This window comes from Mauremys mutica, chromosome 12, assembly GCF_020497125.1.
Source record: "Mauremys mutica isolate MM-2020 ecotype Southern chromosome 12, ASM2049712v1, whole genome shotgun sequence".
Taxonomy (NCBI): domain Eukaryota; kingdom Metazoa; phylum Chordata; order Testudines; family Geoemydidae; genus Mauremys; species Mauremys mutica.
Genome location: NC_059083.1, coordinates 31,453,993 through 31,481,947, shown reverse-complemented (window position 1 = coordinate 31,481,947; position 27,955 = coordinate 31,453,993). Strand labels below are relative to the sequence as shown.

Below are 27,955 nucleotides of genomic sequence, written 5' to 3'. Positions count from 1 at the left end.
AGATTTACCTGCTCACAGACTATTTTAACAGTTCTAAAGCTTCAACTGCTTGAATCTCAGTGTCCAGTGTCATTAAATAGTTCTGGTCTGACCGAAATATTCTCCGATCCCCCCATAATTTCCCAGAGCTGTGAACATTTAAATTGGTAACAATTAGAATGAAATGCTGAAACTGGGATTTGAAACTGTGAAAGTTTACAATAAATATAAAAATTGCTTAAAATGAGCATTATGTATCAAAATTATATAGTATAAAACAAGAAAGAATCCCACCAATTCTGACTATCGCTCCTCAGACACACAGACCCTGCTCCAGCAGGCTCATCCTCACAGGGAGAGCTGACGTCCATGTGAAGCCCCAGTGACCCTCTCCACCAGCACAGAGGCTGATTGCCAGACCACAGCCCTAGTGGTAAATTTTTCACCACAACCTCCAGGGCTCTGATCTTACAGGTAGGCCCCTTCCGACTGAACAAAGAGCAGGAAGGGAAACACCCCCTTGCTGCTGCAGGCGGGGGAGGCATAGTGTGAATTCAGGAATTTGAAACAAAGCCTGTTACAAACTGCCCAGAGGGAGCCATGGCTGCAGAGAACCCCGTGTAAAGTCTCCAGAAGGAAGCGACATGTCCCGTCTGTCTGGAGTATTTCACAGAACCTGTCACTCTGGAGTGTGGGCACAATTTCTGCCGAGCCTGCATCAGCCAGTGCTGGGGGGGATCCGCTACAGCCGCCTCCTGCCCTCAGTGCAGACAAACTGTGCAACAGAGAAACCTCCGGCCCAACAAGCAGCTGGCAAACATGGTAGAAATCGCCAAGCGACTGAGTTTACAGGCAGCAAAGGGAAGCGGAGGGGACAGGGTTTGTGGGAAACACCAGGAGGCTCTGAAACTGTTCTGTGAAGAGGATCAAACCCCCATCTGTGTGGTGTGCGACAGATCCCGGGCTCACCGCGCTCACACGGTGGTTCCCATCCAGGAGGCTGCCCAGGAGTACAAGGTAGGGAACTGCTGTCCTGTCTAATGGATAATAACCTATAATTTGTTGGGATCAAGGAGACGCGGAGTCAAGAGGTTTGTTAAGCAGGCGTCCCGAGCTCTCTTGAGCTGGGTTTTTATTAGTAATTAGAACAAAGAGCATGAGATCATAGTTACTTGTAACATATTGATTGGTTCACCCATAGCCATCTCCCTTTGTGCAATATATCATAATTGGTGAAGGGACTACGTGAGCTATTGGAGGGGCTACGTGCGCTATTGCCTAGTCTGTGCTTAATCAATAACCTGAGCATTGCTTTACCTTAAGCCAGGAGTAAATGTAATAAACATGTGTGTGGTTTGCCAGCACAGCATATTTTCACTACATCTCCCCCTTTTTGTTTTTAAGCAATTTGCAGGCATAATGAATGCTCTGTTTTGTATTAAGTCGTTGCCAAGGGCAGCCTTGGACAAATAGGCTAATAAGTGAAGGAATACACTGTAATATGCAGCAACAAAGTATTAATCCTGCAACTATAACAATAACATATGCAAACATTTGCTTTAGCCAGGATAGGTCTGGCAGCCATCCTTGTATGGTCGAACGTATCGTGCAGGTACCCAGAGCGGGCCGCTTGGTGTTGATACAGTTGCGTAACCGCGCCCCCAGGTGATTAGTGGCACAGGTTCGCTCCACTCCGGGCCAGGTAGCTGACGATAGGTTACCTTTGGAGCAGGAAGAACTTCGGTCGTCTGATAATGCCGTTGTGCCCTGGTGAAAAATTGAGAATTGAAAGGTAATAGATTTAAATGATTGAGTGTAAACAGTACTTGAGCCAGCCATTCTTCCTTTTCTGTCAGGCTGCCGGGGACAATTCCCCCTTTCTGTTTTTGCCGCAGGAGGGCAGTTTTTAATGTGCGATTAGCTCGTTCTACAATGGCTTGTCCTTGGGAATTGTATGGGATGCCAAAGGTATGCGTGATTCCCCAGCGCGTGCAGAACGCTGCCATCGCGGAAGAGCAATAGGCTGGGCCGTTGTCAGTTTTTAAAGCTGATGGCTTTCCCATCACTGCAAAGGAACGAATGAGGTGATTACAGACGTGTTTGGCTTTTTCCCCTTTTTGTGGCGTTGCCCATATATAGCCAGAATAAGTGTCTATGACTACATGCAAATAGGACCAGGGAGCTAATGGTGGGAACCGAGTGACGTCCATTTGCCACAATTGGTTTGCACCTAGCCCTCGAGGATTTACCCCGATAGCGGGTCCTGCGAGGTTTCCAGTACACTCAGGGCACTGCTGAATAATCGCTTGTGCATCAGATAGTGGTATGGAAAATTGCTTGGCCAATGCCCTGGCATTTTGGTGATGTAAGGAGTGACTTTCCATAGGAGAGCAGGGGAAAGCCTTTAAGGCGTTATCAGCATAGGCATTGCCTTGCGAGATTTCTCCGGGGAAAGGCTGATGACTTCTAACATGTGCGATAAAAAATAGATGTCGTCGGTGACGTAATATCAGTTGTAGGGAAAGAAATAAACCAAGCAAATTATTATCCAAAGATGCAGTAACACAACTAGAAGCAATATTACTAACAACATTGGCAGCATACAAACTGTCTGTTATGAGGTTAACTGGTTGATCAGAAAATGTGTTAAAGGCAAGAATTAACGCAGCTAGCTCCGCACGCTGAGGAGAGCGTTGCGGTAAGGTAAACTGGGATTTCCACTGGTCATTTTTCTTCCAAGCAACCACCCCTCTGGAGGGGCCACCATCGGTGAAAATGGTAAGAGCTTCTGTTATGGGAACGGGAGATACCAAGTAGAATACTTTCAGTGGAATATGCTGAGCAACTTGGAGACGAGGATCCTTGGGAGTATGGTAAGTTACGGACCCAACATAATTGGCTAGGGCTATTTGCACCTCCTCCGAGTGCATACATGCAACTTCCCAGGTGGCGATGGGGATGGGGATAATAATGTTTACTAAATCCATGGCAAACAAGTTTAGTGCTCGATTGCGTCCTTTAGTGATTAATTGAGCAAACATTCCAGACAATGGGACGAGTGTGTTTTTGTGTGTGTGTGGTAAATACATCCACTCGAGGAGAAATTCTCTCTCACTTGTATGTTGAAGTAATGCCCCCATGAATTGCTTAGTGTCCCCAAGAATGATTAAGGACGGGGGCACGTCAGGTACTGCTCTATCTACCCACCTTTCTGCCATGGCTTCGTTGACCTTATGCACTACCTCCCGTTGTTCGTTTGTTAGTGATATTATGTCTCCCGGTTGCTTTCCTAATTTTAGGGCATTAAACAGTGGAGTTAGCATAGATGTGGGAATCTTGTAATACGGTCTTATCCAATTTATGGATCCTAGAATTTGCTGTAGTACTACATATGTTAATTTTTTTGGCAAGGTAAGTTTTGGAAGTATGGGCATGGAGTATGCTGCAAGCATTTTATGACCTAAATATTGAAAAGGTTCGGCTTCCTGTATTTTTTCCGGGGCTACTACCAGACCCGATTGACTTAAGATAGCCGTTAACTCACTTTTCCATGTGGTGGGTAGGGGCCTACCGGCTATTAAGATATCATCCATATAATGGTATACAAGTAGCTTTTTGAACTTATTTCTGAAAGGTTGAAGAGCAGTGTTTACAAAATACAGACACATGGTAGGGCTATTTAACATGCCCTGGGGTAACACTTTCCAATGATAACGTGTTGTGGGTTGGGCATTGTTCAGGACTGGCACTGTGAATGCAAAATACTTTCTATCCTTTTCCTGTAACGGTATTGTAAAGAAACAATCCTTTAAATCAATTATCGCTACCTGGTAGTCATAAGGGATTAAATTTGGATTGGGGAGGCCACACTGCAGGGGGCCCATTGGTTCTAGTATTTTATTAATTTCCCTCAAATCGTGAAGGAGCCTCCATTTTCCTGATTTTTTCTTAATTACAAAAACAGGAGTATTGTACGGGCTTGTAGTATGCTCAATGTGTTCATCTTTCAATTGTTGCTCAACTAATTGCTGCAAAGCTTCTAATTTTTCTTTAGGTAATGGCCATTGTTCTACCCAGACTGGTTTATCAGTTTTCCACTGTAACGGAAGAGCCTGAGGCTTACTCATCTTCCAAAATCAGTTTCGCCCCTATCTGTTCTAACAAATCTCTTCCCCAAATGTTAAACTGTAAAGGCAATATGCAGGGTTGAATATATGCTATTATGGGACCTTGGTTCCTGGGATTTTACCGGTAACCATTGAGAGCTCTTTTTAGATGCTTGGCTTCCTCCTACCCCGAATACCGCAGGGGCTATCTCAGAGGGCCATTTAGGTTCCCAATCCTTTTCAGCTATGACAGAAACATCCGCCCCTGTGTCCAACAAACCGGTCAGCCACTTACCTTGGAGGTTATACTTACGTTGAGGTTTGTGCAGGGATATTCGGTGTACCAACGCCGCCACCTGTGGGTGAAAGGAAGAGTCGCTGTCGCCTTCAGTACGGGTTGATCCAAAGCCTCCTGTACGTGTTACCTGTGATTTTTCTCCAGGGAGCTCATATGGCAACAGTATCATTTGTGCCCAGGAGTCCCCTCGTCTTAAAGTAAAAGGCAGGTGACTCCAATACTGAACATATATTTTTCCCTGATAATCAGCATCAATCACTCCTGGAACTACCATAATTCCTTGTTTACTTGCTGATGACCGAGGGAGTATAATGCCCACCGTCCCTTCAGGAAGGGGCCCTTTTAATTGAGTAGGCATTAAAAGAACTTCCCCCGGTAAGAATGAGGATTTTTCTTCTTGATTATACAAATCTATTCCAGCACTGCCGGTCGTTGCCGGTTGCGCCCTAGTCAATTCTTCCGCCCCCATTGTTTTTCCGGGGCCCGGGGAGGGCCCGATTATTGGTTTCCCTGCCCCAGTCCTGATCGACATTGATTTGCCCAATGATACCCCTTGTTGCATTTAGGACATTTTTTGGAGGGCCTACCCCCTTCCTGGGGTCTTCCTTTATGTGCTCCCCCTCCAGGTGCCCTACACTGGCTTTTAAAGTGACCCGGTTTTTTGCAATTAAAACAATTTCCTGTGGGTTTATTACCTTGTCTTATAGCCCCCGCCAAAAGAGCCATAGCATGGGTTTGACTACCGACATCCGCGCAAGCCTGAATCATGTCCGCTAAAGTGTACGAGGGGCGATGTATTATAGATTGCAGTACCTTCTTGCAATCAGCATTAGCTTGCTCATAGGCCAGTCGCCGTAAAAGCTCTGTCTGTGCCTCCTCGTTATCGACCTGCCGCTGTACTGCTTCCTTGAGCCTATCTATGAACTGCGGATACGGCTCTGTAGGCTGCTGCCGGGTGGCTGTGAAAGACCTAGTCGGTTTCCCACTTACGGGAACCCTTCTGAAAGCTCTCATAACACTAAGTTTAGTACGAATATATGTATCTGGGTCTAACTCCAACTGTCCCTCTATAGTGCTAAATTGGCCTGCTCCATAAATCTGGTCAGGCGTGGCAGCTGGGGTTGAGTATCCCACAGCAGCTAACCTAAACTCACTGTCCCACACCATATACTGGGCGGGGGTCAGCACCATACGAAATAAGTCTTTCCAATCTTGTGGAGCCATAATGTAGCCATTTCCAATTCCTTCTAAGATGCCTGCCACGAAATTAGACCTGATGCCTGTCTCTGTGATAGCTTTTCTCACCTCCCTCAGTACTGTATACGGTAGCGCCGTCCACTCTCTGGCGGCATTGCCCTGTGCATCGACTCCTGCCGCTATAGGCATTAACATGGGCAACTCTCCCTCCCACTGATGTTCTTCCTCCAAATTCAATTCCCCCGTCTCACGCGCCAACGCAACCGCCGCCCGGACGCAGCCCCCACGATTCCCCCGGAAACAAGGCTGATCAGTTCCTTTATTAACGGAGGGATCCGAGGGCCGCTGCCCCGTATCCGACACCGCAGGCGCTGGTGGTAGCACCCGCGGGTACGGAGGCGGTGTTGTCAGCGCGAGAAGCGGGGCGGCAGTGAGAGACGCCTGTGGCCCCAGTTTTCCCACTGCCTCAGTACAGCGCTGCCACATGAGCAGGTGCTGTACTGCTGCTGCTCTCGGTGTCTCAAAGAGCTGTGTTCCTATCTTTTGCCAATCTGCTTGCTGCAGGGACCCCTCTTCGGGATACCAGGGGCATTGGCATTCTATTTCCTTAACAAAATCCTCTACATGCCGCAGCGTAACCGCTGGGCAACCGCTCCCCTCAATGAGCTTAAATAATTCCTTAGCATGAGCCTTTTGTGGCACTGATAAATCGCTCCCCATACTCACGAGTGGCTGTTTCCAGCGGGTGCACCTAGACTATTCCAGTCGGATGAGCAGGGGTCCTCGGGATCTGGTGAATCACGTCGGGGTCACCAGATGTTGGGATCAAGGAGACGCGGAGTCAAGAGGTTTGTTAAGCAGGCGTCCCGAGCTCTCTTGAGCTGGGTTTTTATTAGTAATTAGAACAAAGAGCATGAGATCATAGTTACTTGTAACATATTGATTGGTTCACCCATAGCCATCTCCCTTTGTGCAATATATCATAATTGGTGAAGGGACTACGTGAGCTATTGGAGGGGCTACGTGCGCTATTGCCTAGTCTGTGCTTAATCAATAACCTGAGCATTGCTTTACCTTAAGCCAGGAGTAAATGTAATAAACATGTGTGTGGTTTGCCAGCACAGCATATTTTCACTACAATAATTCAAATCCAAAGTTAATAGCATCACAAGTTTCCTGAGACTGGTGTATCTGTGTCACTCAGCTGTGTGTAGCCTTCATTGCATGAAAGAGGCTGTACAAATTAATGATACTTCAGCCTGCCAAGAAAGGCAAGAGAGCGATTTAAAAATTGTCTGATGTGGGAAAGTTTTCTCTGAGCAGCTGAAACCTTTTCAAACCCAGCTCCCACCAGTGAACTAAGGGAACTCTCTGCAGACCGGAAGTTATTAAATGCCCAGTGAGGTTTGATTCACAAGAGCTGCAGGCCAGTCTGTGTGGGAGTGCTGCCTTCAGGCTGGAGAAGGGGGAGTTACAAGCTGTGGCTTTTATTACTGACTGTATCACAGTGTTTATTATTGTTATTGGCATCCCAGCAGCCCCTACAGCCCCCAGATGAGATCTGACCTCGATTGTGGGGGAGCCCTGTAGAAAACCCAGGGAGGGACAGTCCCTGCCCTGAGCCATTTACAATCTAACTCAGGGGTGGGCAAACTACGGCCTGTGGGCCACATCCAGCCACAGGCACATCCTGGCCGTCCCCTGATCTCCTGGCTGAGGAGGCTGGCCACACCCAGTCCTGGGACCCTACCAGACACGAATAGTGCTCCACAAAACTGGGACTGTGGAGCTTCCAACCAGACGAATGGCCTCCCGACGTCTCATGGGGTTTGCCCCAGTGCCTAGACCAGCTCAGCCCAACCAGTGAAGTCCCCAGGGCTTCAGAGCTGAAATTCCAGCCCATATTGAAACCCTGGTGGCTTCTGGGATTTGTATCACTTTGTTCATTAAACCTCAAAAACAGATTTATTGATTCACCCCCATGTGACTCCAATGTCCTGTTATGCTCTGTACCACTCATCAATTCACAAATACCAATAAAGCTTGGTTATAATTGAGATCTCTCTCTAATTACTGAAAAGACTGAATCTGAATTGGTAATGAGTCTGATAATGACACACTCTGAGTCTGCACTGTTAAGGTTTCATCTCCTTGGTGGCCCTAATGTCACAAAGTAATTAGGACCAACAGTCATCTTGGATGAAAAAACACAAAAAGCTCCACACCCCTCTCAACCATTCAAATTCAAGTTCCCAAATCATTTCTGTTTCTTCAGGAAAAAATCCAGACCCAATTGAAGACTCTGAGGGAAGAGCGAGAAAAGCTGCTGGGATTTAAAGTGACTGGAGAGGGGAAAAGCCAGGAGTATCTGGTAGGTGCCTATTGTTATGAACCAGCAGGGACTGGCAGTGGGAGATCTGTTTGGAGGCAGCTTCCTGTGTGGCCTTGGTGAACGTGGGCTTGTGTGTGTTTCTCCATGACCATGGATTGCTGGGTTAGATTTGTGCATAGACACGCCCTAAGCTTCCATTTCAGCTGATCAGTTAATGTCTAGCTCCTATGGCTTGCCCGGAAATCCCCCCCAAGTGAACTGAATGTCCCCGTGAGGTGCTGTCCACTGGGTCTGGTCATTTCGTGCATTAACACGTTTGTTTCTTTTTTCTCCCCTGGTGTCTCTGTCAGTGTAGTGCTGAGTCCTGCCTCCTGCTCCTCTGGGTCTGAATTCCCAGAGACCATGAATGACACAATATGCTAACATGACAGACATGGAAACCTCCCTTTCAGAGATACAGGGGCTGAAGGGGAAGCTGTGAGAGAATCCTCACCCTAGGGTAAAGTCAAATGTCAGAAATCTTAGGATTTTAAACTAAGTTCTCCCTCCTGCACACTCAGCTCTCCGTGAAAGGACCCCAGGCTCCATCCATGTCCCTGACCAGCCCTTGCCCTATTTTCGTACAGAAACAAACACAAACCGAAAAGCGGAAGATTGTGTCTGAATTTCAGCAACTGCGGCAGTTCCTGAAGGAACAAGAGCGACTCCTGCTGGCCCAGCTGAAGAAGCTGGATGAGGCGATTGTGAGGATCCAGAATGAAAATGTCAGTAAACTCTCCGAGCAGATTTCCCATCTCAGTGAGCTGATCAGTGAGCTGGAGGGGAAGTGTCAGAAGCCAGCCTGTGAATTCCTACAGGTGAGACAGAGCACCCATGGAAAAAAATTAGTAGGTGCTTAGCACCCTATGGCAGAAAGCTCCCCCCTCTACCCACAGCGCCTCATGCCCACCGATCAACTCCTCCCCCTCCCTCCCAGCACTTCCCACCTGCCTCAGTGGTAAGAGGGAGGGTGGAGGTGTGGCATTGGGGAAGGGGCAGAGTTGGGGCAGGGCCTGAGGTTGAGCACCTCCAGGGACAATTAGAAGCCAGCACCTGTGGTTAGAAACATCCCAGATCCCCACACAGGGAAGGGAGGGCTCCTGAATCATAAGCACTGGAGCCAGCGGTCAGAGATCTGAGTGTAACTCGGCATGTGCATTGCTGACATGTGAGTGACTATTGTTCTTTGCAGAGTTACAGACAGAGATCTTAGAGATGGAAAAGCCCCATTAGCTCAGGTAATCCATGGCCCTGGGATCAAGGCAGGGCCTCTCTTCCCCATATTTGCAAAATCCCTTCCCTGGGATCCCCTGTGTGAATCAAATGGAACTGACAGTCTTTCCTCTCTCTCTCTCTCCCTCTCCTTCCCCTCTAGGATGTCAGAAGCACCTTGAGCAGGTACGTGGCTCACTCTCACTCCCTCTCGCACTTCACAATACTGGGAAAGGACTTAATGGTGATGTTAGCACTGCATCTCCCCAGGGCTCTACAGCAAAATGTGTGGGGAAGGTCACATTCTAGATACAAATCTCTCTGATCAACTTCATCCTGAGGTTCTCACCCTTGCAGAGAAAACTCTGGGATTCTCCATTCAGTGGGAAGGACTGACCTCAAGTATTTCCCAGAGATGTCACCTCCCTGGGGTACTGGCCTCCTCAGGATAGTGGAGATGGAATATGGGCCTGTTACTGCTGGGGCCCTGGTTACCATTCAGCCCAGGCCAGCAGAGGTCAAGAGTCTCTCCCGCCTGAGGACCGTTTGGAGACCTGTGTGGAATGAGCTGGGGAGGTGGGAGTTGGTGCCTCAGTCTAGTTCCTAGGGGCCAGATTTCTGCAGCTGGGAGAAGCAGAAGAATTCTAACTCCAGGCCCATTAGAGCAGCGACTCGCTAGCAACCACTTATAATAAGTCTCACAATGAACTGTAATCACATGAAATTGTTTCTCTATAGGTGTAAGAAGAGGAAGTTGCAGCAGCCAGTGGAGATTTCTCCTGAACTGGAGGAGCGAGTCAGTGGTTTCTCCCAGAAAACTATTGCGCTACAGGAGGCTCTGAGGAAGTTCAAAGGTACCTAGAACGGATCTAGGAGGGGAAACTGGGATCAGTGTCTGAGACTGTGGAAAGAGAATGGCTCTGGTCAATTGGTTGATAGTTAGATTATGCTTCTATTTAATTGTTGGATGAGAATGCCACACACTTAGGGTCCAAGACACTCAGACTGATTAATTCAACCCGTTATTTGTTCCAAAAGCATGTCTTGCCATTACAATTACTGTTAAAGTAAGAAATGACAGACATACTGAAAGAAATACTGCCCAGTTACCTTCTCCTGGGGTATAGACAAGTCATGATGCATTTCTCCTATGATGCTCCTTACAATGTCTGACGTATTATACACATCCAAATTATATATTTATTAGTTCTTTTCCAATCACCTTTGAATGTTATGAATAGGAAATATCTTATATAACTCATACACTGCACATGCATGTGTGTTATGCATTGTAAGTATCTTCTAACTGGCAGGGCTTTTGCTGTCCAAGCTATTTTCAGTTATTCTCGTTTTTGATTCGTTCATTACCAGTCATTACACACTGACATGTATGGGTCACTTTGACCCTTTTCTCCACATAGGATTTTTTGGACTTTGCTAACTGCTCCTGGGCAGCACATTGTGGGTGTCTGGTGTCTTTAAGCACATTGTGTGGTCGAAACATCTCTTTATCCCACAGAGGAACTTATGAACACATCACTTAATAACATTTCCCTTATGTCAAATACGATGATTTCTGAAAATCTTACTTCATCATATAACAGAAAATGTTCTACCAATCCCAAAGGATCGGACACATTACGCCTCAGGTTAACAAATGTTTCAGATCTTACCCAAATACACGCTACAGCCATTTCTTGTTAACGGAAACTACACTTTATTAAAAAACAAAAGAGAGAGAGTATGGTTAAAAGATCACTATACACACAGACATCGAGGTTCAGATTCATAGCGGAGATGGCGATCTTTCTAGCTGTAAAGAGTTCTTTCAGAAATAGTTCATAGTCCAGTGTCAAATATCACCTTGAGGGCGTACCAGCATAACTGGGACCACAGTCTTGCGACACAAACTTCCCCTGATGAAACCTAAGCAGATCTGGGATGACAGAATCAGAACCCAAGGATTTTTACTACAATTTCATGTCTTTTGACAACCTGGGAGTTCACAAGGATGTTGGGTCCATTGCTGGGAGATGCCTGAATGAGAGAGGAAAGAGGTTTCAGACCTTTTCACATTAAATACCTGAGTGTGTCTCTGTCTCTTTCTGTGTCATGATGAAAACACAGTTCTAGGAGATCAGAATGGTGATGCTGTTATAAATATGAAGCCTGAAATCTCACCTCTCTTATCCTTTCCCCCTCCAGACACTCTGCCGTCTGCACTGGAGAGAAAAAGAGGGGAACCACTCGGAGCACACAGACAGGGTGAGATTGCAGCCCCTTCCCAGCACTGGCGCCTGTCAGCGGCCCCACCCCTGCTCCTCTTCCCCCGAGACCCTGCCCCTGGCCAGGCCAGAAACCAGAGCCGGGCTCCCACTCAGGTGCCCAAGTGGCACTGTGGAGCCCTGCACCCTCCACCTGCCCTGGGTGGAGCACCCCGGGGAGCGGGGACATGGGACGGGGGCTGCTCTCAGGCCCCTCAGGTCAAGGGCTCTCCCCAGCAGGCAACGCTCCCAGCCTGGCCAGGGGTCAGGGCTTGGTGGGAAGAGGAATAATGGGGCAGGGCCACAGAGTTGGCGGGGCCACCAGTGGTGGGATCTCGTGCCCCACCCCCAACTTCTACCAAGGGTCCGGAATTCCTGGGGAGATCCCAAGCCAACATCACGCATTCCAGGGAGGGGGGACCTGGGCTGGAGGCTGCTCTTAGGCCCCCCAGAAACCCACCCAGGGCAGGTGGAGAATTAGAAGCTCTCCACAGCAGCCAAGTTCTCAGCCTGGCCAGGGGGCGGGGCCTCAGCGGGAAGAGGGGGAGTGAGGCAAGGCCATGGAGGGGGTGTGCCCACAGGTGGTGAGACCTCATGCTCCCCACAGCAACTTGTTCCAAGGTTCCAGAACTCGTGGGGAGATCCCAGAGTGACATCACACAAACAATCCTGACACCAACCTTAGTGCTGAGTTCATGCCCACTCTGATGAACAGAAACATTCACTGAGCAGCACCTGAACAGAGCTCTCTGCCCTGAGGGCTGACACATCCCTCTGCTTTACCCTAGTGGAGAGGTCTCCCCATCGCTCTTCTCCAACATCCTGCCTTTCCTGTGGGCAGGGCTGGGCTCTCCCATTGGAGCTGCTCACTGCTTCCTGGATTGGGGAGATGCTCTCCCTGTGATGCTGCCAGCTCCTCCCCTCTCTCTGGGCTGGAGATGGGGCTCCCCCACCCAATGCCACCTCCTACTCTCTGATGTTAAACGGCTCTTCCCCAATGCTGCACCTTCCTCTCTGGTCCCCAGCCTGGGAGTGGAGGCTGCATTAGGGGAGGGAGTTTCCCTCTGGGGTTTAAAGCTGGTACCAGCTTCCTCTGCTCCCTGCTCAAGAAAAGCTTCTGACGCCTTCCTGGCTGTGTCTGTGCCCCTGGGAATGGAGCAGCCCCAGCAGGGGGAGCAGGGAGCTGAACCTTCTGGAAGCAAATGAGAAACACACTAGGCCCTGGTCTATGCTAAGGTTTGTGGGGGGGTCGAGCTAAGATACTGCCCCTCCCCCATCGACTCCTCTTCCGCCTCTCACGGCGGGGGGAGAACCGGAGTTGATGGGGAGAGAGCTCGGGGATCGATTCATCGCGTCTAAACTAGACTCTATAAATTGATCCCCGATAGATCAATCACTACCCTGAGGAGCTGCAGTGAGTCCCTGCTCAGTCTCAGGTGCTCAGGACAGAGGCAGCTCCCTGGGATCCAGGCCTGTCCCAGCCAGGACGGGGCTGCTGGGGAGTGTGAGAAATGGCCCCAGGCTCCCCCAGAGCCGAGCTCTGCCCCTAACGCTCTGATTCTCTCCCCCCAGTGAATGTGACTCTGGATCCAGACACGGCTCATCCCAACCTCGTCCTGTCTGAGGATCGGAAAAGTGTGAGATGGGGAGACGCACGACAGCGACTGCCCAACAACCCTGAGAGATTTGACTATTGGGAATGTGTGCTGGGCTGTGAGGGATTCACCTCGGGGAGACATTGCTGGGAGGTGGAGGTGAGGGATGGGCGACACTGGGCTGTGGGGGTGGCCAGAGAGTCTGTGGGGAGGAAGGGAGGGATCAGCCTCAGCCCTGAGGGGGGGATCTGGGCTGTGGAGCAGTTGGGGGATCAGTTCTGGGCTCTTTCGTCCCCTCTGACCCTCCTGCCCCTGAGCTTGGTCCCCAGCAGGATCTGGGTTTGTCTGGACTGTGACCGGGGGCAGGTGACATTTATCGATGCTGGTGACGAGGCCCCGATCTTCACTTTCCCGCCGGGCTCCGTCCCTGGGGAGAGAATCCGACCCTGGCTCTGGGTGGGGCGGGGATCCCGGCTCAGCCTGTGTCCCTGAGACACGCAGTTAGGGGAAATATCTCACTGGGAGCAATGAAATCAGCCTCTCTAGCCTCACACACCCTTGTCTCTGTGACCTCTCCCTGTGGACTTTCTATCACACACCCTTGTCTCTGTGACCCTGGAGGCTTCCGCATGGTAGAGAAGCCAATCCCATCACTGACCCAGGGACTGTGCAGCCTCTTTGCCGCTGTCCTCTATGATCCAGGAGGACCCCGGGGTTCCTGGGTCAGACAGTGCCACTGAAACATGGTGGGGAAGATCCCACTGGGAATGGAAAAATGGGTTTCTCTAGCCAAGTAATCCTAGTCCCTATGGCCTGGAGGACTCCTATCCACCCAACCTCTGGCCTCCTAGCTCTGTGATCCCTGGAAGCTCCTCCCCCTCCCTCCCTGCAGCATCAGGTATGGGATGGGTAGGTGTGAAGAACTTCTGGGGGTGCAGGAGGAGAAAAGAGGTTTTACCATCAATGCAATAAATCCACCTCCAGGAGAGGCAGTAGTTAGAGCAACAAAAAATTTTTCCTTGACCTATCTGCATCTACATCAGGGATTAGATTGACCTAACTACATCACACAAGGTGTGTAAGTTTTCACAGCTCTGAGCAATTGTCATATCTATAAAGGGAAGAGAACAGCCCTCCTGTGTACAATACTATAAAATCCCTCATGGCCAGAGACACCAAAATCCTTTTTTACCTTTAAAGGGTTAAGAAGCTCAGGAAACCTGGCTGACATCTGACCTAAAGGACCAATAAGGGGACAAGATACTTTCAAATCTTGGTGGGGGGAAGTCTTTTGTTTGTGCTCTTTGTTTTTGGGGTTGTTCGCTCTTGGGACTAAGAGGGACCAGACATCAATCCAAGCTCTCCAAAACTTTCTGAACCAGTGTCTCATGTTTCAAACCTGTAAGTAACAGCCAGGCAAGTCGTGTTAGTTTTATTTTTGTTTTCTCAACTTGTAAATGTTCCTTTTTGCTGAGACGATTTTACCTCTGTTTGCTGTAACTTTGAACCTAAGGCTAGAGGGGATTCCTCTGGGCTATATGAATCTGATTACCCTGTAAAGTATTTTCCATCCTGATTTTACAGAGATGATTTTTACCTTTCTTTTTTTAATTAAAAGCTTTCTTTGTAAGAACCTGATTGATTTTTCCTTGTTTTAAGATCCAAGGGGATTGGATCTGGACTCACCAGGAATTGGTGGGGGAAAGGAGGGGGGATGGTTAAATTCTCCTTGTGTTAAGATCCAAGGGGTTGGATCGGTGTTCAGGAACTTGGTGAAAAAAATCTCTCAAGGCTACCCAGGGAGGGGAAGGTTTTGGGAGGAAAGGAGGTGTTCCAGACTGAGGAATCTGGATGGTGGCAGCGAAACAAGATCTAAGCTCGTAGTTAAGCTTAGAAGTGTTTATGCAGGTCCCCACATCTGTACCCTAAAGTTCAGAGTGGGGGAGGACCCTTGACAGCAATGTAGCTAGATTAACCTAAGGTTTAGGGGTGGGCCAGTGGCTAGAGTGGGAGAGCTACAATGTTACAGCTTCTCTCTGGCCTGACACTCCTCTGCCCACAGTCAGACAAAACCCAAACGAGGATCCCTGGCTCGTATTTCCGCCCAGCAGAACCAGACCAGACAGTAATAGGGGGTAGCTGTGTTAGTCTGTATCCACAAAAACAACGGGGAGTCCAGTGGCACCTTAAAGACTAACAGATTTCATAGAATCACAGGGTTGGAAGGGACCTCAGGAGGTCATCTAGTCCAACTCACTGCTCAAAGCAGGACCAATCCCCTGCTAAATCCCCAAATCTCTAAATGGCCCCATCAAGGATTGAACTCACAACCCTGAGTTTGATGTATTTGGGCTTAAGCTTTTGTGGGTAAAAAATCCACTTCCTCAGATGTATGGAGTGAAAATTAGATTCAGGCATTATTAATCATGAAGAGAAGGGAGTTACCACCCAGTGATTATGGGGTCAGTATTGGGCCAAGGACAAAGGCCACATCAAGGACTGGTGACATCCCCATTATCACCTGACTCTGCACAGACTGGCCTAGGGTCGGTGGGGAGGGTCAGTGAGATGATTGTCAGACAAACTGTGTCTGAGCGTGTCCATCCATCTCCTTATCCTCTTCTCCCAGGATCCGACTGCAGAGGGAAAGGTTTGCCCAGTAGCGAATGCGCTAAGTTACCCAGGTTCTGTTCTCTGCTCTGTGTGAAGTCACTGATTCTGTCTGGGCCTGAATTTCCCCTCTTCTAAAAAGGGGGAAACAGCCCTTCCCCATCTCACAGCAGCAGAGGCATCATATGGGTGTGGGAGACGGGGGAAGAGGGCACATGAGGTCATGTGTCCCCCATATTTGCTGCCTGTCTTGTAGTGACCATGTTCACAGAGACTGAACATGTTCAGTAACATCAGCTAAAGGTGCTGCCCTCACTCTGCCCCCTCCGCCCAACACTGCAGGCAGGTTGTCTCTGCACTGCAGTAGGGGGAGGCTAAGCACATTGGCATTTGTGAGGGGCTCAGACAGTGCAGGGATGGGGGCCAGATACGGACCTGCAATTGCTAGAAGTGCAGCTGTTTCCTCTCCACATCAACTCACAAAAACATCACATTGGCGTTGTCACAAACTTGCCTGATTTCACACTCACCCTTTCACTAGCTGGTGTTTCTCTTAACACCCCAGCTCCTGGAATCCTGTGATTATGTGACAATCTCAGCTCTCACTTTAACAAAGGTCAGTGTCTTGCTCTCATGGCTGAGTAGAAAGGGTTGAGAACGTGACCAGAGCGAATCATGAATGCTCCGAAACAAACAAAAACTCCAGAATGTAATTTTTTAGAAGAAAACCCCTCATGTTTCCTTCAGCCAAACTCAAGATTTTTGATTACATGGTGCTGGCAATAGTGCGTTGGCAGCGATCAGTTTGTTGTCAGGCCTTTTGCTTCCAGCAAAGGCTCTAAGGACCTAAATATAAAAATGAACATTCTAATTTATCTCTTTACTTCACCCTTACTCCAGGGGGCCTGTGCTCATTTGCTGCTTGGGCCCACAGCTTGGCTCCATGCGCATTCCCACACCTTGCCTTCTCTGTTTCCCTTTCTGTTGATTCTGCTGTTTTAGATAAATGATGGCATTAAATTAGGGGACTTTCCATGGGTAGTGAACAGAGTTAAGGCCTGAATTCTCGCAGTATTGCCAATTCCAAATGTTTAAAAATCATGAGGCAGGACCTGTGATATGATGAGATTGCCTTAAAAACCATGAGACTTAAAAATAATAGTTAATAAATGCTGGGTTCTTTCTATTTGCTGTCTGGCTTCTCAGACCTTTAGGTTGCACTCAGATCACATTGTTACATTTTTCTCTGCCATCAAGAAAGCTAGAAACTTCCTTTGTTTAGGAAACAAAAGCCAAGCGTCTCACCTCATCACATGCTTCCAGGAGCTGGGGCTTTAACAAACACCAAATATCAGGCAAAATCATGCTCTGAAGTGTCCCTAGCCTCTGTGGGCTGTGGGGGTGGCCAGAGAGTCTGTGGGGAGGAAGGGAGGGATCAGCCGTAGCCCTGAGGGGGGGATCTGGGCTGTCGGGTGGTTGGGGGGTCAGTTCTGGGCTCTCACCTCCCCTACGATCCCCCTGCCCCTGTGCTGGTTCCCCAGCAGGATCCGGGTTTGTCTGGACTGTGACCGGGGGCAGGTGACATTTATTGATGCTGGTGACGAGGCCCCGATCTTCACTTTCCCACCGGGCTCTGTCCCTGGGGAGAGAATCCGACCCTGGTTCTGGGTGGGGGGATCCCGGCTCAGCCTGTGTCCCTGAGACATGCAGGGGAGGGGCAGGGGAATAGCTCTCTGGGAGCCCGGAGATCAGCCTCACACACTCTAGTCTCTGTGACCTCTCCCTGTGGACTTTCTATCATGCCGTCTCTGTGACCCTGGAGGCTGCTGCATGGTGTTGTCAGATGCTACCGGTGTGGTGCTCTGCTCTGTTCAATGTTGATATCAATCGGCTGCGTGTGTGTGTTCCCTCCGCGTGCTGCCCCGGCTCTGCACAGATTGCTGACCCAGCAGACCCCGAGAGAACCCCCAATGACCACAGACTAGTAAGGTACCAAGGCACATCGGCCAGGTTTATTGTCGAAGAGAAACACCGTCTCCAGCTCCCTGGCAAACAAAGTCCAAGGTGCTGCTAAGATGCAGCTAGCCAGTACTTATGAAAAAAGAACAGGAGTACTGTGGCACCTTAGAGACTAACAAATTTATTTCAGCATGAGCTTTCGTGAGCTACAGCTCGCTTCTTCGGATGTCTAATCAACTGAGATGAGCGAGAGACTGCTGAACTTGAATTAATATGCAAATTAGACACAATTAACTCAGGCCTAAACAGAGACTGGGAATGGTTGGGTCATTACACTAATTGAATCGATTTCCCTACGTTAAGTTCTCCTCAAACCTTCTATGGGTCACCTTAATTATCACTTCAAAAGTGTTTTTTTTTCTCCTGCTGATGATAGCTCATCTCAATTGATTAGACTCTTCCTGTTGGTATGCATACTTCCACCTTTTCATGTTCTCTGTATGTATAAATATCTCCTCTCTCTCTGTGTTCCATTCTATGCATCCGAAGAAGTGAGCTGTAGCTCACGAAAGCTCCTGCTGAAATAAATTTGTTAGTCTCTAAAGTGCCACAGCACTCCTGTTCGTTTTTCATAAGTACTGGCTAGCTGCATCTTAGCAGCACCTTCGACTTCATTTGCCAGGGAGCTGGAGACTGTGTTTCTCTTCAACAATAAATCTGGCCGACAGTGATAATGAACTCGGTATTGTTAGTCTCTAAGGTGCCACAGTACTCCTGTTCTTTTTGCGGATACAGACTAACATGGCTGCTACTCTGAAACCAGTACTTCTGTGCTCCCTGGCAATGGACTCAGCTAAGTCAGTGGCGGGACTTTCCACTGCCCCCTAGGCTGGACAAAGACACTGCCCCAGGGATGCATTCTTATACACAGGTACAAGCAAGTTACACATCGCTCCTGACGTATTGAGGTGCAACCCTTCTATGTAGCAAGGTACAACCCCTCTACGTAGTAAGGTGCCGCCTCTCATCTTGTACATGTTGGTTTGAACAAAACAACTCTATCCATCATATTACCCTTTTGGCCCTGTCATTGGGATGGGTCAGCCTGTTCCTTGTTATCTGTGTGGAGCAGGGCCGGCTTTAGGCCCATTTGCCCGATTCCTCCGAATTGGTCCCCGCACCGGCAGCGTCTCTCCCGGAAGCAGCACCTGTTGCTGCTAGGCAATGAGAGACGCCGGCCAGCAGAGGGCTGAGGCAGAGGCAGCTGCGTGGGTGTTGCAGGTCAGGAGGGGAAAGGGGGGAGGAGGGAGAAGGCACTTGTGCTTTGCAGCCTTCCTTCCCCTCCCCTCCCCCCAGCACTCACCTGGAGGAGACGCCGAGGGAGCTTCTGGTCCGGTGGGAGACAGGAATCTCTGCAGTACACCTCAGTCACCTGAGCAGCTGCTGGGGCTTCCAGCAGTGAGTGTCTGACCCTGTGATTCCCCGTAGGTTTGTAATATTGGATTGGTGGTGTGGTTTTCGGTAGTGTTGCTGTTTGAGGGTGAGTCTGTGCCTGCCTGTGTCTGTTTCAAAACTAAAGTTGGGATCATGTAATGTAACCCAGGAGAAAAGCCCGGAGCCGGTACTTAGTGCTGTGAACTCCAGGTGAGAGAGAGAGGGAGGTTTGGAGGAGGAAATCAAATTCATCAAGAGGGGAGAATGTGAAATGTTTGCAACAGGGCAGGCTGAGACATATCTCCCCCCACACACACACACAAGAGGGGAAACTGAGGCACAGAGTGATCTGATTCCCCTCTCCAAATTATTTTGCAAACGAAGGGGACTAGGACTCCTATCCAAACCAGTTCCCTTCCCATCAACTCTGCTTTCCCTGCTGCAAGACCGCTGTAGGGGCTGAATATTTCCATTAAACTATGGCTCCTTCGTTTGCCCTACAACAATAAATTAGACTGGCTTTGGGGGGGGCTATACCCCCCAAAGCTGTGTGGATATTAAGTTTTTTTTAAGGGGGGGCATGATAATATTCCAGATCAATCAAATGCCCAGCTCAGCTTTCTATCCATCCAACAGCTCTAGGGCAGGGAAGGAAGGTGCTCTTGGAGCAGAGTGGTTGCAAAAGAGGGATGAATTTACCGGGGCGGGGGGTCCGGTTGAAATCCCGCCTGATGCAGCCATACAGAATCACTGGCAGCGCTGGGAGAGACCAGGAGTGGAAACAGGTGACCTGGGGGTGTGGGGACATTTGTCCTCAGTCCTGGGCTCTGGGATGGACTAGGCTGGGTGGTGGGTTCAGTCTAGTCTTTCAGCCTGTTGCTCTCACTGGGGTTTGTGGTTTTTATCTGGCTCCACCGAAAAGATCAAAGAAGCCCAGTAGAAAAGGGGGGTGAGAGAGGCGGGAAAGGGTGTGTAAGGGGTTAAAGAGACCCATCAACGCAAGAGTAAAACCAGAGTTTGACTGGGTTTTCCCCCAGCCACCACTCCTGCAAACACTGGGCAAGGGGCAGCCCCATTCCCCACCGAGGCTATGGTGAGGGGCAGCAGAGGTGGAAGGAAGCCATGTGATGGCAGTCCCCTCCCCCAAGCCTCCACCACCCCCTCTCTGGCCCCCAAACTCTGTCCCAGAGCCTGCACCCATCCACCCTTCCTGCACCCCACCCCGTGCCCCAGCCCGGAGCCTGCACCCAGCACCCAAACTCCGTCCCACTCAGTCTGGGCAAAGCTCTCCTTGGTCTGGCTCCCAGCCCCTCTCCAAGGGTTGCAGCTCTCTGGAGGTGCTGCCTTCCACACCTTCCTAATTCACACCTCGTTCATTCAACAGGGCAATTGATTACAAAGTGGGGGGAAGATCTTATTCTACTAGCAAAAAGACATTTTTCTTTTACCTTAATTACACTACCTTTGGGGCCTGCTATAACATATTACCAAGGTTCAATACGAAGTCATATAAAAGTTATACAAAAATGCATAATGCAGAGATTTATCTACAACTGCATTGATTGACTGCTGTGTGCAATAATATAGTCACCCATGTGTCTTTGAATGAGGCTTTATACTTGGGGGAAGGGTGAGGGGGCAAGTGGCGGGTGGGCAAAGAGGCGAGCAGTGAGCCAGCAGGAGTTTTAGGGGCGGGCATGGGGGTTTCTGGCAGGGGAAGGAGGAGGTGAAAGGAGGTGAGTGGTGGGTAGGGGACTGAGTAGGAGGGATGCAGCAAGCCAGCGGGGGGCTAGGGGGTGAAGAGGGGTGTGATGGTGGGGCTGAGCAGGGAGGGGACAGGTCCTATTTTACTGCTGTGATCTGGTCACCCCATGTGTGCCGTTTCTTCCCACTCCCCCCCCCCCCCAACCTTGTTTCGACGGGGCGGAGCTGGGGAAGGAGGGTACAAATCAGCTAATTAATATATGATGCAATGTATGTAATATATAATTTTGTTATTATTTATATAGTCATGGAAAGTAAATAATACATGGAAGAAATGAAAGGGGTGTTTTTAAAGTGTTTTTTTTGTTTTAGTCATCCCTCCCGGGGCCTCATCAAAACTTTTCGAATTGGGCCCCGCACTTCCTAAAGCCGGCCCTGGTGTGGAGTGTACAAGTATGCGACTGGTCTGATATCTAGTGTTCTGTACCTTTTAGGTACGTCTCTTTTTGCCCCATCAGCCCTTTCCTTGCCAGCTGCTGTGAGCAGGGCCTGCCTCTGGCTCACAGCTTAACTTTGCTTTATGTTAGCAAAGTCTTGACCACTACTTTAGTTCAGGCCGTAGGCCTCAAACCAGGCCTCTGATACCAAGGTTTATATCTCAGGGCCTCCTCTTACTACATTCCCCCACTTTTTGTCTTTTTATGGGGAGGATGTTTACCCATCGTCCCGGTAAAGCATAATGCATGGACTGAAGATAACCCAGTGGGCTAAACACTGTTATGTGGTTACCTTATTTTACCATCCATACACTTATGCCCCATCTGTCTGTTTAGTCTGCACATTCCCTCGTATGACTGTTAGGCAGATTTTATTATCCAATTCTTTTTTAGTCCCTTATGTTGGGCCTGGGAATGTTAGGCCTGGGACCATGACTGAGGAATGTAGTATTATGATTGAGCCTTAGAAGCACTCCCAAATAATTAATATATATGAATTATATTGATATGGCATATATATTTGTAGTGTGTATGGGCATGTATGTATAGTATGTATGTGTACCTACGACACCACCTTATATCCAAGCGTAACCATGTTTTTCCAGTCTGCTGGTGTACTCTGGCCCTTTTACTTTGGTGACACAGATAGAAACACACGCCTATTAGGGCAATTCCGGTTATCTGTCTCATCATTAGAAGTAGGCTGAGTGTTTTGAAATACTGGGATAGGGATTATGAAAGCGTTTTCCACAGTGCTATGTATATGAGAAATAAAACAGAAATTTGGAGTAGTGACCCTACCACTGAGGCCTTTATATATAACTATATTGTAATTAGTTACTACATGTACTGTCCATTCATGTTATAGGTTACCCTTGGGTAAGCTTTACTGGGCAGGAAACAGAAGTGGGTAGCTTTTCTGTTCCATTGGTTGCGGTAGATCCAGTTGTTTCTTATGGATGATGTCTTCCAGATAACCTACTGAATGGACAGTAACCAATTTATCAAATATTGCTGTGTCAGGATTTAATATCACTACCCAGACACTGAACAAGATTGTTTTGAATAACACGTGCCTCAGTTAGGATGCAGTGTTACTGACCCAAATTATGACTAGTACTAACAGGCAAGTTGTTTACCCAATTTATAGTTACTATGTAACTTAATTTCTTTACCAATTTGTTTTTTCCTTGCCTTCATGTTGTTTGCTGCCATTCGTTTGTTGATTTTTACCTGTGTGTTGGTTAAACAGTTTAGCAAGGTTATGCACATTGTACATGTTGTACAGCAATCATACAATACAGCAATAATACAGCAGTACAATGATAATACGGTCATACAGCAATAATACAGTTGTTTTTACACAGTAACCAAGTTGAAATTAAATGACAGCTTATCCTGGTCCAGCTAGTGGTTTTTAGCTGATTGTTAACTTAATTGTCCATATATGGTAAGTAGAGGTGTATTTGACCAGTCTCTTATTTATGAAACACTTCATTTTTCTTTCTTGATGCTTGGGGATTTCTTCACTGTATACTGAGTCTTCAGGGTGTGATATATTCTGGTATCTGGTCTGTGGGATGCAACTTAAACAACTTTTGTTAGTTAACATAGTAAAGATTTTTTTGTTTGTTTTTAGTAACCCAAACTTAATACACAGTTTTAACTTAGTTTGTTTACAATTGTGATAGACCCAGGCCAGTTGGGTACAGCAGAATAGCAGAAGGCAGATATACTGGCCACCGGATTAACAGTTTTCTGTTCCCTGACTGACCAGAGCAGGGGCTGCTCCAGGCTAATGAGAACACCTGACTCTAATTAACCTGTAAAGAGTCAGGTGAGGCCATTCAGTTAATGTGACCACCTGACTCTAATTAAGGCCCTGCTGATACTATAAAAAGGGCTCACTCCAGTCAGGCAGGGGAGTCAGGGAGCCAGAGGAGAGGAAGTGTGGCTGAAGGGCTGGTTACTGAAGACACCCTAAAACCATTGTTAAAGGAGTCCTAAGGTAAGGGGTGAAGAAGGGAGAAGCAGGAGAGCTGTGGGGAAGTGGCCCAGGGAAATGTAGCAACTCTGGCAGTGAAAGGTTGGCTACCAACAGCTGCTACCATTAGGGTCCCTGGGCTGGAACCTGGAGTAGAGGGTGGGCCCGGGTTCCCCCCCAACCCACCATACAGGAACATCTCCTGGAAGGATAGGAGGCTGAACAGAGACTGTGGGAGTTCTCTCACCAACCTTTCACCATTACCTTAGTTCAGGGCTTAGACCTCAAACCAGGCCTCTGATACCAAGGATTATATCTCAGGGCCTCCTCTTACTACACGTGGTAGAGAAGCCAATCTCATCACTGCTCCATGGACTGTGCAGCCTGTTTGCCACTGTCCTCTATGATCCAGGAGGACTCTTGGGATTCTGGATCATACAGTGCCACTGAGACATTGCGGGGGGGACAGCCCACTGGGAATGGAAAAATGGGTTTCTCTAGCCAAGTAATCCTAGTCCCTATGGCCTGGAGGACTCCTGTCTACCCAACACCTGGCCTCTTAGCTCTATGACTCCTGAAAGCTCCTACCCTGCCCTCCCTGCAGCACCAGGTATGGGAGGAGAAGAGGGGCCATGGGGGCAGATGTGGGGGCTGTGGGGTCACAACTGGTGGAGGGGCTGGGGGTAGAAGTGATGTGGGGTTGGGGAGCAGTATTAATGTGGGGCTGGGAACAAGCATATGTGGAGTGGCAGGGACACAGAATTAGTTAATTGGGATTTGGCATTTTGAGAAAAAGCTGGAAGCTCCACACCAGGAGAAGGAGACCCAGGGACCGGGGTGTGTGCATTCATCCCAATATCCAGTAAGAATGAGTGACTAGCGTAGACATTTCCTATGTCGATAAAAGAGGTTTTACTATCAATGCAGTAAATCCACCTCCAGGAGATGCAGTAGTTAGGGTAACAAAGAATTTTTCCCTTGACTTATCGGCATCTACAGCAGGGCTTAGATTGACCTAACTACATCACACAGGACCGGCGGACCCTCCATGCTTCGGGCGGCAAAATGTCTAGAGCCGCCCCTGGGTGTGTTCATGCAAACAAGGGCAGCTCCTAAAGTGCTGTTCCCCAGCTAATCAGTAGGTGCCAGGAGAGAGCTCATTGAGACCCTGCTTACATTAAGAATGTCCTGGTTTGATGGAGGGCACCTCTACACAGCACCTGGGAGGTGTGATTCCCAGCTGGGGTGCATGTAAACATGCTGACACTGCTGGAGCGAGCACACTGCCAATAGCAGTGAGGCTGCAGCAGCAAGAGGACGGATTGGACTAGCTGCTGGAGGAGAAGCAGCTCCAATGTCTCCTGGAAGGGGAATCCCAGTGGCACAGGGGGGCTGCAGCCAGCGCTCCAGGGCACTCTGAACATTCCCTGTCAAAGGGACCCAAGTGGGTAAAGTTACTTTTATGCCAAAGTCTTTGCATGATCTGGGTCTAGGTTATGACAAAAGGCAGCAAGTGAATGAGACAAACCAACTAGAGTCTGAAGAGTGGGAGGGGTTGATGGGAGGAGGGGGGAAGTAAATCTCACTTACTGATTGTTGTGAGGCTTCATTGGATGTTGGTTCCATTGCTGGGAGATGCCTGAATGAGAGACAAAAGAGATGATTTCAGACCTTTTTATATTAAGTACTCGAGTGTGTCTCTGTCTATTTCTCTGTCATAACTAAAACACAACTTTAGGAGTTCAGACTGGGGACTCTGTTCTAATATGAAACCCTTAAATCTCACCTCTCTTCTCCTTTCCTCTTCCAGACACTCTGCTGTCTGAACTGGAGAGAAAAAGGGGAAATCCCTAGGACCATTCAGACAGGGTGAGATTTTAGGAGAAGATTGTCTTTAAATTTATGAGAAAATTCCAGTGCAAACATCTCCCTGGGATTGTAGCTAAAGTTACCAACCAAAGCGACGGTGGCCAGGACACGAAGCCCTAAAACTAGCCCATGTAGCAGTGAGGAGATCCAGGGGCACTGGAACAGGGTAGACCAGGGGCCATGCTGGTAAGGCCACTGAGCTCTGCCCATTTTTTGACATGGGCACAGTTTGGGGGCAGGAGGCCACTGCAAGCCTTGGGCAGGTGCGGAGTGTCACAGGCAGTGGTTGTGCAGGGCAGGGCAGCTGATCAGCTCCTCCCCATGAGGAACAGCCCCTGCCTGCCCTGCCAGCTTCTTCCCAGTGCCAGCCCCTCTCAGTGGCCCCACCCCTGCACAGGCTGGGGGAGGGGCTGACTTTAGGGTGCACAGGGTGTGCTGTGCTGGAGCCCTATGTCCTGGCCCCAGAATGGGGGTGGATTTCACCTCCCCAACCCCCCTGCACTGCATGTGCAGAGAACCCAGTTTTGGGGTGCAGTGACTGGCACTCAGGGTGACTGACCAAGTCACTCAGAGATTGATCCAAAAGCCTTTTATGTGAGTGGGAATCTTTCCTCTGCTTTCAAGAGGCACCAGATCAGGTCGTGGGATCTTCTTGCGAAAGAAGTTTATTAACACTCAGGTATCATCTCTGGGGAAGTGGCTGGTGACGGTTTCTCAGTCACTGTTTGACACCAATTATACTAAGATCCATTGTACGTTGAATTATAATTTTGATTGTTCAACCGCCAGTGAGCACCCAATCAGCATCTTCACTGACATGAGATGTGAATATCTAAGGGACACAGCCCTGAGCACCTTTCCCTTTGCCTTTCTCACCACAGCTGGATTTCAGTGTCTGTTCCCAGGTGGCTGCCCCCCCAGACTCTCCCAGGCCCCCTCTGTCTGTCCCCAGATCCCTTCCTGCAGCCAGGCTGGACAAGTGGCCTGAGAGCCTTGGGGACAGGAGAGCTCTGGTTAGCCCATCCCCTGTACAGCGCAGGAGCCCCACCGCCAGCTCCCATCACACCCGCTGCCATCTGCAGAGAGCCAGGAGTCCCGGAGAGCTGGGGAGACTGTGCAGGGAAACAGAAGCAGGAGCCGCCAGGCTAAGAACAGGTGTGACGGCTGCTGTCTTGGCCAACGAACCCAGCACTGAACCAGGGACCCCTAGAGCTCTCTGTTTGTCCCACACCCTGTGCACTGCAGGACCCCTAGTGACAGCTCCCCTCACACCGGCTGCCCTTGGCCATTGGGCCCCAGCCCTCACCTGGGGGACAGGAGCTTCGTCTCCCTGCAGTCCCTGGTCTCTCTGCCTGGACTGACAAACAGGGAGAAAATGGGGGCAGGCCTTGCTGGGTGTGGTCGTGTTACAGGGTCACCTGCCCCACTAGGGCCCAGGCTGAGCTCCCAGCACATTCCACAGGCCCCTGAGCCACCATCAGATGGACTTTCAGCCAGGGCCGGTGCAAGTAAGTTTCGCACCCTAGGCGAACTTCCACCTTGCCGCCACCCTCCGCTAACCCCGCTCCCCGCTGCAGCTAACCAAGCCCCCTACCCAGGGAGCCCGCCACCTCCCCCCGCCCAGGGAGCCCCACTCTGCAGCTAACCCTCCCTGGGGAGCCCCTGTCCCCCGCAGCAGCAGCTAACCTCGCCTGGGGAGCTCGCCCCAGCTCCGCCTCCAGAGCCGTCCTTAGCCATAGGCAGAACAGGCAGCCGCCTAGGGCACCACTAGGTCTGGGGGCACCGCTCTGCTGAGAGGCCGGACAGATGGGAAGCAGTGGAGCATGTAAGAGCAGGGCTGCTGGGTCCTAGAGAGAGCCGAATGCAGCACAGTCTGAGGGAGGGGATTGGCTGCTGGGGTCTCTGGGAAGGGGTGGGGGAAGGAACTCACCTGTAGGGTGACCAGATGTTCCAATTTTATAGGGACAGTCCCGATTTTGGGGTCTTTTTCTTATATAGGCTCCTATTCTCCCCCCCCACCACCACCACCCCCATCCCGATTTTTCACATTTGCTGTCTGGTCACCCTAGGTGGGGGTAATTGGTGCCTATATAAGACAAAGCCCCAAATATCAGGACTGGCCCCATAAAATCAAGACATCTGGATCTGGTCACCCTAGCTGGGGAGCATGTCTCTCCCCCGGGCTGCCAGCGATCCATCTCATCTTGGGGGAGCTGCACAGGGCAGGATGAGCTGCTGTGGCTCCAGGGGTGCCCCGTCCCTGAGATCAGATGCTGTGCTAACTTCACCATGGTCGTTGGGCTGGCGGTGGTGCCCACTGGCGTATGATCAGAGATGTGGGTTTGCTGCTGCTGTTGCCACTCTGCACCCCAAGAGGTGGATTTTGGGGTCCTGCAGTTTTCCACCTATCTCCTCCTCTACTGCAGCTGTTGGACCAGCAGGCTGGGGAGTGAGCCAAGCATGAAAGCAGTACTGAGTTGCCATTTAGATTGTCATTTAACAACTTTGTTTGCCAAAAGAGCTTGCTAACAACCCTGAATTAAATTTCAATATTTTTGTTTTAAAAAAATCAATATCTTAGCCAAAAACAGGAAATTAAGTTGTTGACAATTATTTGTGACAAGTTTGGTATGGGGAAGGGAGTGGGCCAGTTTTCATCAGGGAAACAAAAAATGTTGACTGACTTTCCTATAGTCCTGTTACTGCTAAATAGAGCCCTCCAACAACTGTAATATGCTCATCTCCTTACTAATGTATAGAGCAGGGGTCGGCAACCTATGGCACACGTGCCAAAGGTGGCACGTGAGCTGATTTTCGATGGCACGCAGCAGTGGGCTGAGCAGCTCAGCCCGCCGCTGCTCTGGGGTTCTGGCTGC

The 27,955-nt window shown here is 49.5% G+C and overlaps 2 long non-coding RNA genes and 1 pseudogene across 2 annotated transcripts; 1 reads left to right on the top strand and 2 right to left on the bottom strand.

Moving 5' to 3' along the window:
- The first annotated feature begins 67 nt into the window (after positions 1 to 67).
- LOC123345538 lies at positions 68 to 14,545 on the top strand (annotated as a pseudogene).
- On the bottom strand, positions 1,267 to 6,323 carry LOC123345555. Its single transcript, XR_006572812.1, has 3 exons — positions 6,307 to 6,323; positions 4,399 to 4,441; positions 1,267 to 1,746 (listed from the first exon to the last, which is right to left on the bottom strand). It is a non-coding gene; the product is annotated as an uncharacterized LOC123345555 (long non-coding RNA).
- Positions 14,546 to 22,753: 8,208 nt separating the features above from the next.
- On the bottom strand, positions 22,754 to 26,893 carry LOC123345552. Its single transcript, XR_006572805.1, has 3 exons — positions 26,766 to 26,893; positions 24,801 to 24,849; positions 22,754 to 22,812 (listed from the first exon to the last, which is right to left on the bottom strand). It is a non-coding gene; the product is annotated as an uncharacterized LOC123345552 (long non-coding RNA).
- Between the last annotated feature and the right edge of the window lie 1,062 nt (positions 26,894 to 27,955).